We start from the raw sequence: 13,466 nt of genomic DNA, 5'->3' as shown, positions 1-13,466 counted from the left end.
CCAATTATTAATCAAAAAAAAAAAGACCTAAGACTTTCTTAAAGACACATTTTATGGAGATATTTTCTGAATTGAGGTTCCCCTTTCTCAAATGATTCTAGCTTCTGTCAACCCAAAAAGGGGGGAGGGGAAAAGGCAAAAGACTGCTTTAACATGACACAAAGAACAAATAGCAATTACCTGCTTTAATACCTGAAACATCAAGCAACTATATTCTGAGTTAAGCATTCTGTTGTTTAGGCAGTGAACACATATTCGACCAAGCATCCTGTAGTCAGCCACTCCCTGGGTCAAACATCCTAGCATAGCCTTGAAGGAGCAAGAATAGTCTTGAACTCTCTGACCTATGGTCAAGGTGAAAGGGATCCACCTCTGTGGGCCATCTTGATACCCAAAATACCCAGTAACCACACTCTAGGCCAAGATGTCTTGTTTGTAGTCACACCTTAAGTCAGACCTCTTGTCAATAATTGGAAGAGCAAGAGTAGGCTTAAACCCTGGCCTTCAGTCAAGGTGGAGCGGACCCACTTCTGTGGGCCCCTCCAGTAAACGAAGGTCTGAAAGTTGCTCTGATGCCTGTGCCCACCTCAGGAGCTAATGAAAAAATGCACAGCCTTGCATACAAACTTTTAACAAACATACTGGGCTTACACAAGCAGCACTGGGCAGAAAATAAGCCCACACGGTAGCCAGTGAAGCCTCCTCAAATGTTGATTTTGTTTGCAGTCTATGAGAGAATGCAAAAGAAGTTTTCTAATTAGGAATCCTCTAACAGGGCCTCAGGAGGTGATTCCATTCCCTGAACACTGCACATCCCATCAGGTCTCCCTTCAAGACCCTGCTCGCTGGTCACGGGCTTTTTAATCCATGCATATTCTCCAGTGGACATTCATAAAATTACAGAGTGTGAACTAAAACACGGCTGTAGGGTTTTGGATGTCCAGAAGGTTATTTGGGGGAACAAATGGAGACTTCTAGCTGGCTGAGTTCAAGTTTCTCCTTCACAGTCTGTTTTGCTAGTTTTTTTCTGGCATGTATTTTGCAGAGCTTTCCTTCACTCCAGACCTTGTACAGGAAGCCCTCTTGTCTCCTCCTGCAGTCCCAACCCTCTCATGGGTGTAATCCAGTTCGCGCCGGCCTTTGGAAGAGTGTGCCGAAGGTTGAGCTGGCCGCAGACTAGTCTTTGGTTTCATAGCTTCTGGCTGCTTTGCAATGTGCTAACAGGATGCTCCACCACTGTTTTCGAGTCTGCTGTCCGAGAGGACCGCGTCTTCCATTGCTCCTTCTCTCCTCATTTGGCAATGCTCACCCTTAGCCTTGCTTCCCTCTCTACATTAGGTGGGTGGCAGATGTCCAGGCCCAGCCCGAGGGCTTCTTCTAGTGGACACTACCAGGGAAGGGAACACACTGCCTGCCTCTGGGCTTGGGATCGCAGACAAGTCTTCAAGGTGTATTTCTTAAACATCAGCACTTTTTTTTTTCCAGCAAAAGTCAAAGGGAAAATGTTCAAGGCAGCTGGATAAAGGACATTTGTTGCTCTAAGTTGTTGAATATGCGGACTAATATTTGTCATGTGACTTTAGTAAGGAGTGTGCTATTCCAAACAATTTAGATGAGCATTTGAATATGAATCGTTTGAGATAATTCAGTAATGCAGTCACATCTGCCCTGATCTTTGTGCTCCTTAAAACATTAATGATTAAATTTCTGTGTCTCTGTGTCTGTGTCTGTCTGTCTGTCTGTCTCTCTCTTTCTCAGAAAGGGTTTACCACAAATAAACCCTCTAACCTGCTATATGACTTAGATCTCTCCTCCTCTCAACACTTTATTTTATTTTATTTTTTCAGCCATGCCTACAAAGGAAAATACTTACCCTGGGAATGGTAGTGTTTGGGAGGGGGTTGTCAAAGCCCGGGCTCTAAAAGCCCCAGTAAGCTCTGTTTGGCCCTAGTGTGCCAGTTGTAGAGACAGGCAATAACGAGGAACAGAGACAGGTGGTCGAGCGCTGGATGACAAGCCTGGAAATTTCTCTCACCGCTGTTCAGGAGAGAGACCCTTAGGAGGGTTCCCTAACCTTGGGTGACTACAGCCTGTGGGCAGCTAAGCTAGCCTTAGCATGAGATAACTCACTGATTGTGTAGGCAATCTGCTGGCTGCGCTTATCATGACTGTGTGCTCCGTGCTCCTCCACCTGTTGATTCTCTCTCCGTGAGCTGGGGGTGGGTGGGGTGGTGGAAAGCAGGGGCTGAACGCCTCAGCTTTGCCTCTTAGAACCTGGCAAAATAGCCAGCAGACCGCTCAGCACTGCTACTCTCTTTCACTAATAGACAATGAATGAGATTGGCTCCCTTCTGCTGCTCCTCTTGTTAGAGAAGGCGGCCTTGTGCCGTCCTGGGGGCAAAGACAACCCGTTCAACAAGTGGGCGTGGTTACGTGGTTTTGTGAGCAACAGCACAGTGAAATCACTGAATTAGGTCACTGTACGCGGTGAAATCACTGAATTAGGTCACTGTACGCGGTGAAATCACTGAATTAGGTCACTCTACGCGCAGAAGAGGGAAAGTTCTATCAAACTCCCAAGGCTGCCTCTCCCCGGGTTGGGTTGGGGCGGCAGGGAGAAGTTAAATGGCGGGGCAGCCTTGCTGGTTGTAAGGGTTATCTCGTGGTGGGAGATAGGCGAGTTAGCTGCTACAGCCTGGGACCTAGCGTGGGGTCAAAGGCTTTCGGAGGCATGAGCTGGGTCACCAGATGCCCTTTCTGGGGGTAGTTGGCTGGGGGCTGGGGGCAGATAAGGGGAGCAACAGCTTTTCGTGACAAGCAGGAATGTATTTTATAAGGTTTCTGAGGAACACTGGCTCTAAGAAGCAATCCTTCTGTTTCCCTGTCAGAGTCCAGCCTGAATTGAGTTCAGAATGTCGTTTAGAACATTCAGCGGTACTGCCATTTTGGGGGTATGTGTGTAGGCCCACTTTGGACCAAACATTCCGTTTTTTTTTTAATGATAAGTGGGTGGAGGGCACAATCTCTAGCTTCTTAAAGCGGGGAAGGGATATCATGGGGATACTAAGAAAGCTGGGGTGCAGGTAAAAGGTGGGCAGAGTCGAGCAGGCAAGCGATGGTAGGAGACCCAGGATAACTCTATTAGATGCATCTGGTTTATTGATCATTGGATAATTTTGCCTGAAAGAACCTGAAGGGACAGTGTGCTGCAGAGTGTTACGTCAACTTGACACAATCTAAAGTCATCTGAGAGGAGGGAAACTCGATTAAGAAAATGCCTCCAAAAGATCCAGCTGTAGGAAAACCTGTAGGCCATTTTCTTAACTAGTGATTGACAGGGGAGGGCTCAGCCTGTTGTGGGTAGAGCCATCCCTGGGTTGATAGTCCTGGGTTCCATAAGAAAACAGGCTGAGCGAGCCATGAAGAGAAAGCCAGTGAGCAGCAGCATCCTCTGTGGCCTCTGCAGCAGCTTTTGGCTCTAGGTCCCTGCTCTGCTTGAATTCCTGCTCTGACTTCCTTTGACGATGACTGTGATGTGGAAGAGTAGACTGAGAAGTTGCTTTGCTCATGGTGTTTCATCACGGCAATAGTAACCCTAATTAAGACAGGCAGGGAGCAATCATCGTTATGAGAAGGACCCGGAAGAGTGGGAGAAGGAGGGGTAGAAGACAGAGCCCCAAGGGAGCCCGAAAGCACAGCCCCTGGAAGCTGTAGTTTGTGAGGCAGATCCTGGAAGGTTTTAGTCCTCTCTTCCATGTGTCCAGACGGTAGCATCCTTCTCCATTAAGGAAGAGATGAGTGTTCCGTCTTTCAGCTGTCAGCAAGCCAAGGGCTTGCTGGTTCTGCAGGATCACCAGAGCAGGAGAAGGGAGCTGGTTGTGCAGGAGCTGCAGGGCTCAAGTTGATTGACTCCTGGATGATGTCTGACAGCTGAGTGGATAGATATAGACCAGAGACAGAAATGAAGTTAAGGAGCTTAGGGGATCTTTATCTCGGGTGTAGACTTGAAATTTCCATCCAGAGCCTGTTGACCTGTGACAGATGGATACGAGCCATGCCTCCCTAAGCTTGCACGGCGTTTGGAAGCCGACGAAAAGAGATAAAAGTTATTTAGATATATCAGCAGGAGCGCTGTCTGTAATCGGCACTGAAATCCTCATGGCAGGGAAAGCAGTTACCAAATGTCTGCAAACAGTCCAAGCGGATTCATGCCTTTGAGCCATAGCAAAAATAAAGTCTGGAGATTAGCAACATAAACATGACCATTAATCTGTAAGAAGACAGAAAAGGGAACAACGGGGGAGAAGAGCTGGAGGGCCTGGAAGATGGTTGTGGGCTGGAAGCATGAACACTCTTTCCTCTCTTCTATCATTTATGCATCACCCCATGGAGAACACTGGGAAGATATAGACCAGCACATCACCCCTTGAAGAGGACCGGTAGATACAGATGGGCACATCACTGCTTGAAGAGGACTGGGTAGATATAGATTGGTACCTCACCACCGTAAGAGGACCGAGTAGATATAGATGGACATATCACCATCTTAAGACATTTGGACAGATAGAGATTAGACAGAGTTGTTCTCAGCACAACACAATGTACCTTAAAGTCCATATCTGGAAAAGAAAACAACCGAAAGAAATGTAAAATTCTTGAGCCTGTGACTATGATCATTTTTTATAAAAAGCTTTAGCAGTCACTGTTTATAACTGTCACCATGACGGGCTTAATAACTTCCCAGAACTCCATGGATTAGTATGTTCGACTTTGAAGTTTTAATATCATATAACCCATCTGCACGTTTCGTGACCTTCATTCACTTTCTCAGATCCACGCAATTTGTGGAATCCTACTGTTCCATCTGGAAACATCCCATCGTTTCTCACGAGACACTGGAGCCACGCCAGTAGTCGCTGAAAAGGCAAGCCCTTTTGGTAAGTAGGAGCGGAATGGTGGTTTGGGGTTTGCTTCTCCCTTGAAACCTGTTTGTGACTTTGCCTTTCTCAGCAGGAATCCCCCACCAGCTCTTAGGAAAGCAGGGCCTGTTTTTCATACTTGAAACCAACTTAAGATGACAGACAATTGTGTCAGTTTTTAAACTTTTTTAATTCTTGTTTACTTTAAGAGATTTGAATAATTAAACTTTCCTTTAAAGTCTCAAATTTGTGTTATCCGCAAGCAACATATCTTTCTTTGCACCCAAAGTTATTGTAAAGACAGAACTGACCTCTGGGCAGTGGTAGTGCACACCTCTAATCCCAGCACTCAGGAGGCAGAGGCAGGTGGATGCCTGTGAGTTGAAGGCCAGCCTGGTTTACAGAGCGAGTTCCAGGACAGGCTCCAAAGATACACAGGAAGCCTGTCTAGAAAAACACAAAACAAAAACAAACAAGCAAACAAGACAGAGCTGACCAGGCGGTAATCCTGGAGGGACTTGGCAAGGTCCCACTTCCTGTTGTAGTGGTAGGTGTCAGGGCTGTTATATTGCCTGAGAAGAGAGGGCCAGGGTATGATGAGGACAGTTATCAACACTCACCACAGAGATGGGATGGATAGGTTTTACTGGAGTGAGCACAAGTATAGACTAAGTGGTCTCTGGATCAATCAATTATGGATCAGAGACATAAGCAGTTGTAGGGACAGTCAGTCCACTGGGGGAACCCAAGGCCACAGGATAGTCAGTTTTTAGCTGTCATATACATTAGTATCCATCTTTGACCACAAGACCCAGAAGATCGGAGAGATTTTCCTGTGGAGGAGAAACCTGAGAACTGATCTACTTTGCTGACAGGACACAGAGTGGGACAGCCAAGTCTCCAGTGTCCAAACTGTCCACAGATTGAATAGAGCCCTGTCAAAAACCGGTCAAGCATGGGACAATTCTCTGTCCAGTGACCAGTGTTGCCACACTAGAAGCAGGTCCCAAGTGGAGTCCATTGGAGCCCCATCTCCTTGGGAGATGGCCTTAGGGCTGCTGCCAGAAGCTGGTGTTTCTGTCTACCACAGGAAGCCTTCTTCATTCTTGCCTGTTCTCCCTTTCAATAAGGCCTGGATGGAGCTGGGAGGGCCTTGGTCTTCCCACAAGGCAGGTTCCCTGCCCTCTCTTAAGGAGGGAGGGGGAGGGAGGAATGTGAGTGGGAGAGGGGGGAATGGAAGGAGGGAAGGAAGTGTAAATTTTTGAATGGAAAAATTAAAAAGAAATACCTTAAAATGGCATACTCAGCAGACCTCTCTGGGTAGATTACCTAGTACCTGATTTTGACTCTTGTTTTACAATAAACAAACTTGATTTATTTTCAGTTACCTGCTTCAGGCATAACTTTGACATCATACACAAAAGGCTAAAGCTTGTCTCTATAAATAAATTATATTTGTATTTCACATAACTGCAGACAGTTCTGAGTACATTTGTTAATTTATAAGGTGACTGACCATTAACTTGCATATCATAATTATCTCTAACCGTTTTCAATAAGTTAGTGAATTTTATAAAATTGGGTTTTCATAGATGTATCCCTATTAAGGTTTAGCCTTAAAATTTATACTTTTGAGTTGAAAATTTTAGTATCAGAATAAACTTTAAACCATAAATACAGTATGGTTTATACTGGGGAGACTGGGGAACCTCACTTTCCTGATCCTTTTATAGTATAAATTTACAGAGTATCATAGTTTCTTATATGACTCAGTTTCTCCAAATAGCTAAAGCTTAATAAAGTCAGGAAAGACACAAGTGGTCAGACTTAATCCTTAACTCAGTTTCTGTTAGCCTGAGTAGACCTTAGGAATTCATAAAACTTAATGACCAAACATATACTGTTAGTAAGACCTATTTTCCATAAAGTAGAGTTAAGTCCAAGTTACCTATATAGTATGCTCTAGCAAATCAATTTTTCTTAAATAAGGATTGAATCCAAGTTGTTGACTGAGATTTCTGTCACACACAGTCCCACAGCCGTTTAGTCCCAAATAAACACACAGAGGCCTACATTAATTATAAACTGATTGGTCTAGTAGCTCAGGCTTCTTATTAACACTTATAACTTATATTAGCCCATACTACTTGCCTGTGTTAGCCACGTGGCTTGGTACCTTTTTCAGCGAGGCAGTCACATCTTGCTTGCTCTGTGTCTGACTTCCTCTCTGTCTGGGTAATGACGACAGACTGAAACTTCCTTCTTCCCAGAGTTCTTATTGCCCCGCCTATACTTCCTGCCTGTCTACTGGCCAGTCAGCATTTTTTTAAAAAAATAATACAAGTGACAGGATAAAATACCATTGTCTCACAGTACTTCCTCCTCCCTATTTTTAAAAACAAGAACTCTGAATCTAATCTCCTTTGTTAGCTTTTCTCCTGACCATTATCCATAACAACTTGTAACCAACATTCTAAACAAAGGAAAATATCCATAGTCCATTTTTTGGGAATGTGGGCATAGTTTTCCAGGCTATTTCCTACTGATTGGGGGCACTGATAATCTTATGGGGACCTAAAGAAAATTTAGAATTATGATCAAGTCATGACTGAAGTATCCTGTGAGGCTTGATCATCTCAGGCAGCAGTCTTGAATCTGTTCTGGATGTAGAACTCAGACATCTGGGCCATCTGTTCCTATCGGAATTTCACAGGGTGTGTTTCTTGATGAAACCTGATTTTTCTTAACCAGGAATGAATCCACAGTCTCTCATTTCCTGTGGAAACAAAAGCAAAACCACTTCTCCAAAATACCATACCTTTTGACTTCAATTTTGAAGTCAAGGTATTCTCAATATTCTCAAAATACCTATCTTGGATTACTTCAGCAGCATTTATAATCAAATGTCTTTTAGCAGCTGTTGCTCCTTCTTCAGCATTCAAACAATTAAAAGAGAACATAACATACAATATCTAGACCCTCTGTGTGTTTTCCATCTTTTATGTGGCTTTATTTTAAACTCTATTTCTTTTATTTTTATTTTTAATTTTTGACTTTTTGAGACAGGTTCTCCGTTTATCTTTGGCTGTCCTAGGATTCACTCTATAGACCAGGTTCTCCTTGAACTCACAGAGATCCACCTGGCTCTGCCTCCCAAATGTTGGGATTAAAGGTATGTGCCACCCCACCTTGAACTGACAGAGATCTGTCTGCCTCTGCCTCCCAAGTGTTGGGATTAAAAGTGTGTGCCACCACCCCCAAATACTCTCTTTTTTTCTTTTTCCTTTAAGGACTTTATCCTCTCCCCCAAACTCGACATATATTTTTTAAACACACAGTATACTCTTTACAGGTTTTCTTCATCTTTGAATCTATCTTTACTGTATATCTCTCTTTTTCTGACCCCATGAGTCTTTAATTTGCTAAGCGATATATCTAGAATTAAATCTGTGCCTTTGATGGCTGGATCCTTAGCTTTTTTTCTGAGAGTCTAGCCTCATGGCAGAGGTACTGGCTGAAACCATGTATATTGCCACAACTCTATGGATTTTCAAGGTCCCTGCCACCACCAAAAAGTATGCAGTCAGATTTCCATCAACAACATTTAAGTATTTTGTGTCAGGACCTCTTAAAAGAGCTGCAAGGTTTTGCAGCTAAAGCTGGGTCAGGAAGCCTCTCTTAAATGAGAGTGCTTGCCTCTCTAGCAAGTAGAGCCCACCCCAGAAAGTTCTGCTCTCAAGAAGCCATGCTTAACTCTATTCTTTTCTATCTGGAATAACTTTCCGAGTTCTCTCAGGCTTTTAAGTGAATTTGGTCAGCCCCATGTTGGTACGCCATTTGTTGATACATATATGATATACAGAAGCAAATTAAGATTACGTATGCATAGTTTGTTTTTAAAGTGTCAATCTTTTTGTTACGAGTTTTAGGCTATTTTTTTCTGTTACAGATTTCGCAGGGTTTTTTATTTTTTTTAACCACACTCAAAGAACTTGCAAATCCTGATATGCAGAAAGTTTACACAAAGCATTACAAATCTCATGATAAAGCTTACTCTCCAGCAAAAGTTTTAAAGATGTGAGGGGGAAGTAGTCAGAGAGCTGGACATCTGTGGTTACACTTGGCCACTTAAAACCTCTGTTGGAAGCAGTTGGACTCTTAGCTCTTCTCAGGCACATGGTGTCTTTTCCTGCGCTGTTGTGTTTTGCTCGGATGGATATCCTGACTCAGGACAGAGACTTTGGAAGGAAACCTTTAAACAGATGAGTCAGCAGGGTTTTTCGTCTGGACTTCTGTCCCACCAACTAGCTTCCCAAACAACTACACAGAGACTTAATATCAGTTATACTTACTGGGCTGATGGCCTAGGCTTATTTCTAACTAGCTCTTATAACTTAAATTAACCTATTCCTATTCATCTATATGCTGTTACCAGGCTCATTTTCCTCATCTATTAGTTCTTATACAGCTCACTTTGTCTTATGATGTGCACGTGAGACCCCCTTAACTTCCATGACTCTGCCCTTCTTCCCAGCACGCATTCAGTTTAGCTCTCCTGCCAAATCTCTTCCTGCCTAGCTATTGGTCAGTCAGCTTTTTTATTAAACCAATCAGAAGGTACCTTGGCAAAGACACATCTTCACAGTGTATAAAAAGATTATCCCATAGCACAAATGTCTATGAGTGAGAAGGCCAAATCCCAGCTCCAGAGCCAGGATTTCAATAGCTTAGAACAGCACGTAAAAATATTTCATTATTATCCATACTCAAAATACATTTGAATCTCTGTGAAACTGAATTCAGTAATCAGAGGGATGGCCAAGAGTGTAGAGTAATGAAGGCTTAGAGATAAGAGGGGTTGTTTTCGAATGATCTGCTTGTGCAGTAGCAGAAATAGTCATTGCCACAATCTGTGAGAATTAGACATCAACTGTGCCTTTTTGTTAGTGAGTCTGATTATCCAGTCTGTACTGAGACCCATGCTATTTGCCGTAAGTCAGCCAGGCTTCAATGTTATCTGAGTTCTAGTGGGGGAAGAGATTAAAGAAGGCAGACAAGAGGAGCCACTGGTCTAATAAGAGCAGGTGCTTACTTCAGACTCTAGAAAGTTGAGCAAGCTCTATGAGTGAGTGATGAGAGGCAGAGTGGGTGGGGAAAGGAGACACCCTAAACCAGCAAGCTGAGCAAGCAAGAGACAGAGCAAGCAGGAAGGAGAGCATACTTAAAGGGTGGGAGGAAAGGATCTCTGAGAGAAGAGCAAGGAAAGGTAGAAGGACTTAGGAAGAAGAATAAGAGTAAGAATCCTGTCAGAAGAAGGGCTTCAAAACCACACACATTGGCTGGGTGCTGGTGGCACATGCCTTTAATCCCAGCACTCGGGATGCAGAAGCAGGCAAATCTCTGTGAGTTTCAGACCAGTCTGGTTTACAAATTGAGTTCCAGGACAGCCAGGCCTGTTACATAGAGAAACCTAGTCTCAAAAAACCAATATATATTGGGTGACATGATAAGGAAAAGTGCCAAGCAACAGAAGTCTCAAATTGACAGCATTGCCAAGTAGGCTGAGTCTTGTTGGAGAGGGGCTCCCTTGTCCATGGGGTGGGATACCCAAAATACATTCTGAAGCTGCCCAGCATAATGGTATGACTTTTGTGGAAGGTTCCAGCAAGCCAGGGAGAAAGAGCAGGCACCTCCAAGAGGAAACTTACCTAAGTAAGCATAGAGAGACAATTGAGTAGCATAGGCAGAGGGGAGAAATAAATGGCTGGAGAGGCAGACTCAAAAATTTGGAGTAGAACATGGTGGGTGGCTGGAGAGAGCATAGGCAAGTGATCTCTAATGAGCAGGGCCAATTGGCAGTTAGGTTCAATTAGAAAGGGCAGGACTCTCATCAGGGGAAGCAATATTCCCCTCCCAGGTTTCAGCACCAGGTTTAATTGAGGGTGTGAGAAAACCACCAAATTAGACCACTCTGTGGGAAGAAAAGGAAAATCTTATTCAAAAGGTCAAGGTGATCTCTAAGTCTAGAGGGAGGGGACAGAGAGAAACAAATGGAGGAAGGTCTTGCCAGTGAGTTGTGATGGGCAAGGTGCTGAGGTGGAGCAGCCTGGGAGCTAGTGCGGGGCTTTGATTGGAGTCTTGCTCGAGTTAATATGGGACTAGATGCCCTTTCTGGGAGTAGCTGGCTGCCAGATGGGGAGATATGGGAAGTGACAGCTCTTCCTGACAAACAGAAACCAACTTTGCAAGGTTTCTGAGGATTGCTGAGGAAAGCTGGTTTTCGGTAGCCATCCTTCTGCTTACCTGGTCAGAGTTCAACCTGAGTTGAGAGCCCAGACATCATCAATGGCATTGCCGAATTTGGACCTAACATCTTTGATTGTTGGGAGCAGTGAGACCCCAGATCCTGAATTTCTTGTAATCCCCTGATCTGAGTGCCTACAGCTGCTCTGAGCATGAGACCTTCAGGAGTTCCTGATGGCAGGAGAGTAGTTTCTGGTAGGTTTGGCTGGAGCTTGGCTATCGCTATATAATCTGCCCCTGAACACAATAAAGGTGGCATTCTTGGGGAATTCAAGGATGACCCGTGTCGGCTGTCTCTCTGTCTGTGTGTGTTTGTGTATTTTAACCTCCATCCCCCTTGCTCGAAGCTCGGTAACTGGGTGCCAGTGCACAGAGCGCAGACACAGGGGCATGGTGGGTGGCATTTGATAGTCACTTTCTTTCCAGTGTCCCAGGAGCATGGCCTGTGTGTCCTGGCTTGCTTTTGCACTGGGAACATGGGCATAGACAGGAGCCTGATCTGGTCAAGGGGATCAGGAACTTCTTGGATTTTACTGATCCTGTGTGGTCAGTGACACAGATGACCTTACTGTCAACAGGAACTCATATACACAGAAGGGAAGAATTCAGGAAATGCTACTCCTACTGACCTAAAATGATGTTTATGAAAGATGAGTAGTATATGTCACATGATTGCTTTTCAGGACAGAGAAATACAAGATAATTCCAAGTTCATGTTCTTGTTATTCAGATTCCAAAGAGGAGCATATAGCCAAACATTGTGCCTGATTTGCTCAGTAAAGCTATTGAAATGGAAATCAACTGTACCACTCTGTGTTGTGACCTTCAAGGATGCATCTAGGAAGTGTGTTGACTCTCAGGGTCAGTTGGCTCCAAGTAAAACAGTTCTTCCTCAGCAAACATAAAGATATAAGGAAGATGTGGGACCTATGCTTCACCTAAGCTTAAATAGAGATGAGAACTGAAGAACTTGTAAGTGCTGAATGTTACAGCTGAGAAGTTTGTTGGCTACTGTGCAATCAAATCATTACTGCTTCTGTGAATTCCTTACAGACTAGTGTAGTTTGGTGGACCAAGACCCCTGGAAAGGTCTCCATAAACCCCTGAAGCCCAACAAAAAGCAGTAAGCAGTTTGGAGAAAACTACGCCCAAATTCCCAAATATTGTTTTCAAATGTTTGTTTACATTTAAAGGGAGAATATTCTATAGAGATAAATACTATGCATTGCTGTGCATCTTGGTTTATTGATATAAATTTAAGATCAGTTTTGTTCTATGTATATTTCTGCTCTTAATTAAGGTATTGTATTTGTGCAGCTCATTTAAAAATGTAATGTATAATTAAGAAATATAGGTTAATAGATAGTCATCTATAATAGTCAAGTTGTAGTCATGTTAGTTAGGTTTTCTAGTTGTACAGAGATATATTTCAAATGGATAGTTATTCTTCAAAACGTTCAAAGTTAACAGAATAAAGCATTTAAAATGTTTTAAGAACTTAGGACATTTCATGACAATGAAACTCATCCACTCTTGGGAGAAACCATTAATAAATGGGACCTCCTGAAACCGAGAAGCTTCTGTAAAACAAAGGACATGGTCAATAAGACAAAACAGCAGCCTACAGAATGGAAAAATATCTTTGCCAACCCCACATTGGACAGAAGGCTGATCACTAAAATAGACAAAGAACTCAAGAAATTGGTCATCAGAAGAAAAAATAGCCCAATAAAAAAATGTGGTACAGACCTAAACAGAGAACTCTCAACAGAGGAATCTAAAATGGCTTAAAGACACTTAAGGAAATGCTCAACATCCTTAGCCATCAGAAAAATGCAAGTCAAAACCACTCTGAGATTCCATCTTACACCTGTAAGAATGACCAAGATTAAAAACACTGATGACAACTTATGCTGGAGAGGTTGTGTGGTAAAGGGTAAATTGCTGGTGGGAGTGCAAACTGGTGCAGCCTCTTTGGATATCAGTATGGTGCTTTCTCAGAAAATTGGGAAACAACCTTCCTCAAACCGGTCTCGCTGAACACAGCGGACAATGAGGACTACTGAGACCTCAAAAACAATGGCAATGGGTTTTTGATCCTACTGCACCTATTGGTTTTGTGGGAGCCTAGGCAGTTTGGATGCTCACCTTACTAGACCTGGATGGAGGTGGGTGGTCCTTGGACTTCCCACAGGGCAGGGAACCCTAATTGCTCTTTGGGCTGATGAGGGAGGGGGACTTGAC

The sequence above is a fragment of the Alexandromys fortis genome, unplaced genomic scaffold, assembly GCF_014885135.2.
Source record: "Alexandromys fortis isolate MF-2015 unplaced genomic scaffold, M_Fortis_MF-2015_v1.1 scaffold_39, whole genome shotgun sequence".
In the NCBI taxonomy this organism is placed as follows: Eukaryota; Metazoa; Chordata; class Mammalia; order Rodentia; family Cricetidae; genus Alexandromys; species Alexandromys fortis.
Note: the sequence above shows the minus strand (reverse complement) of the source record.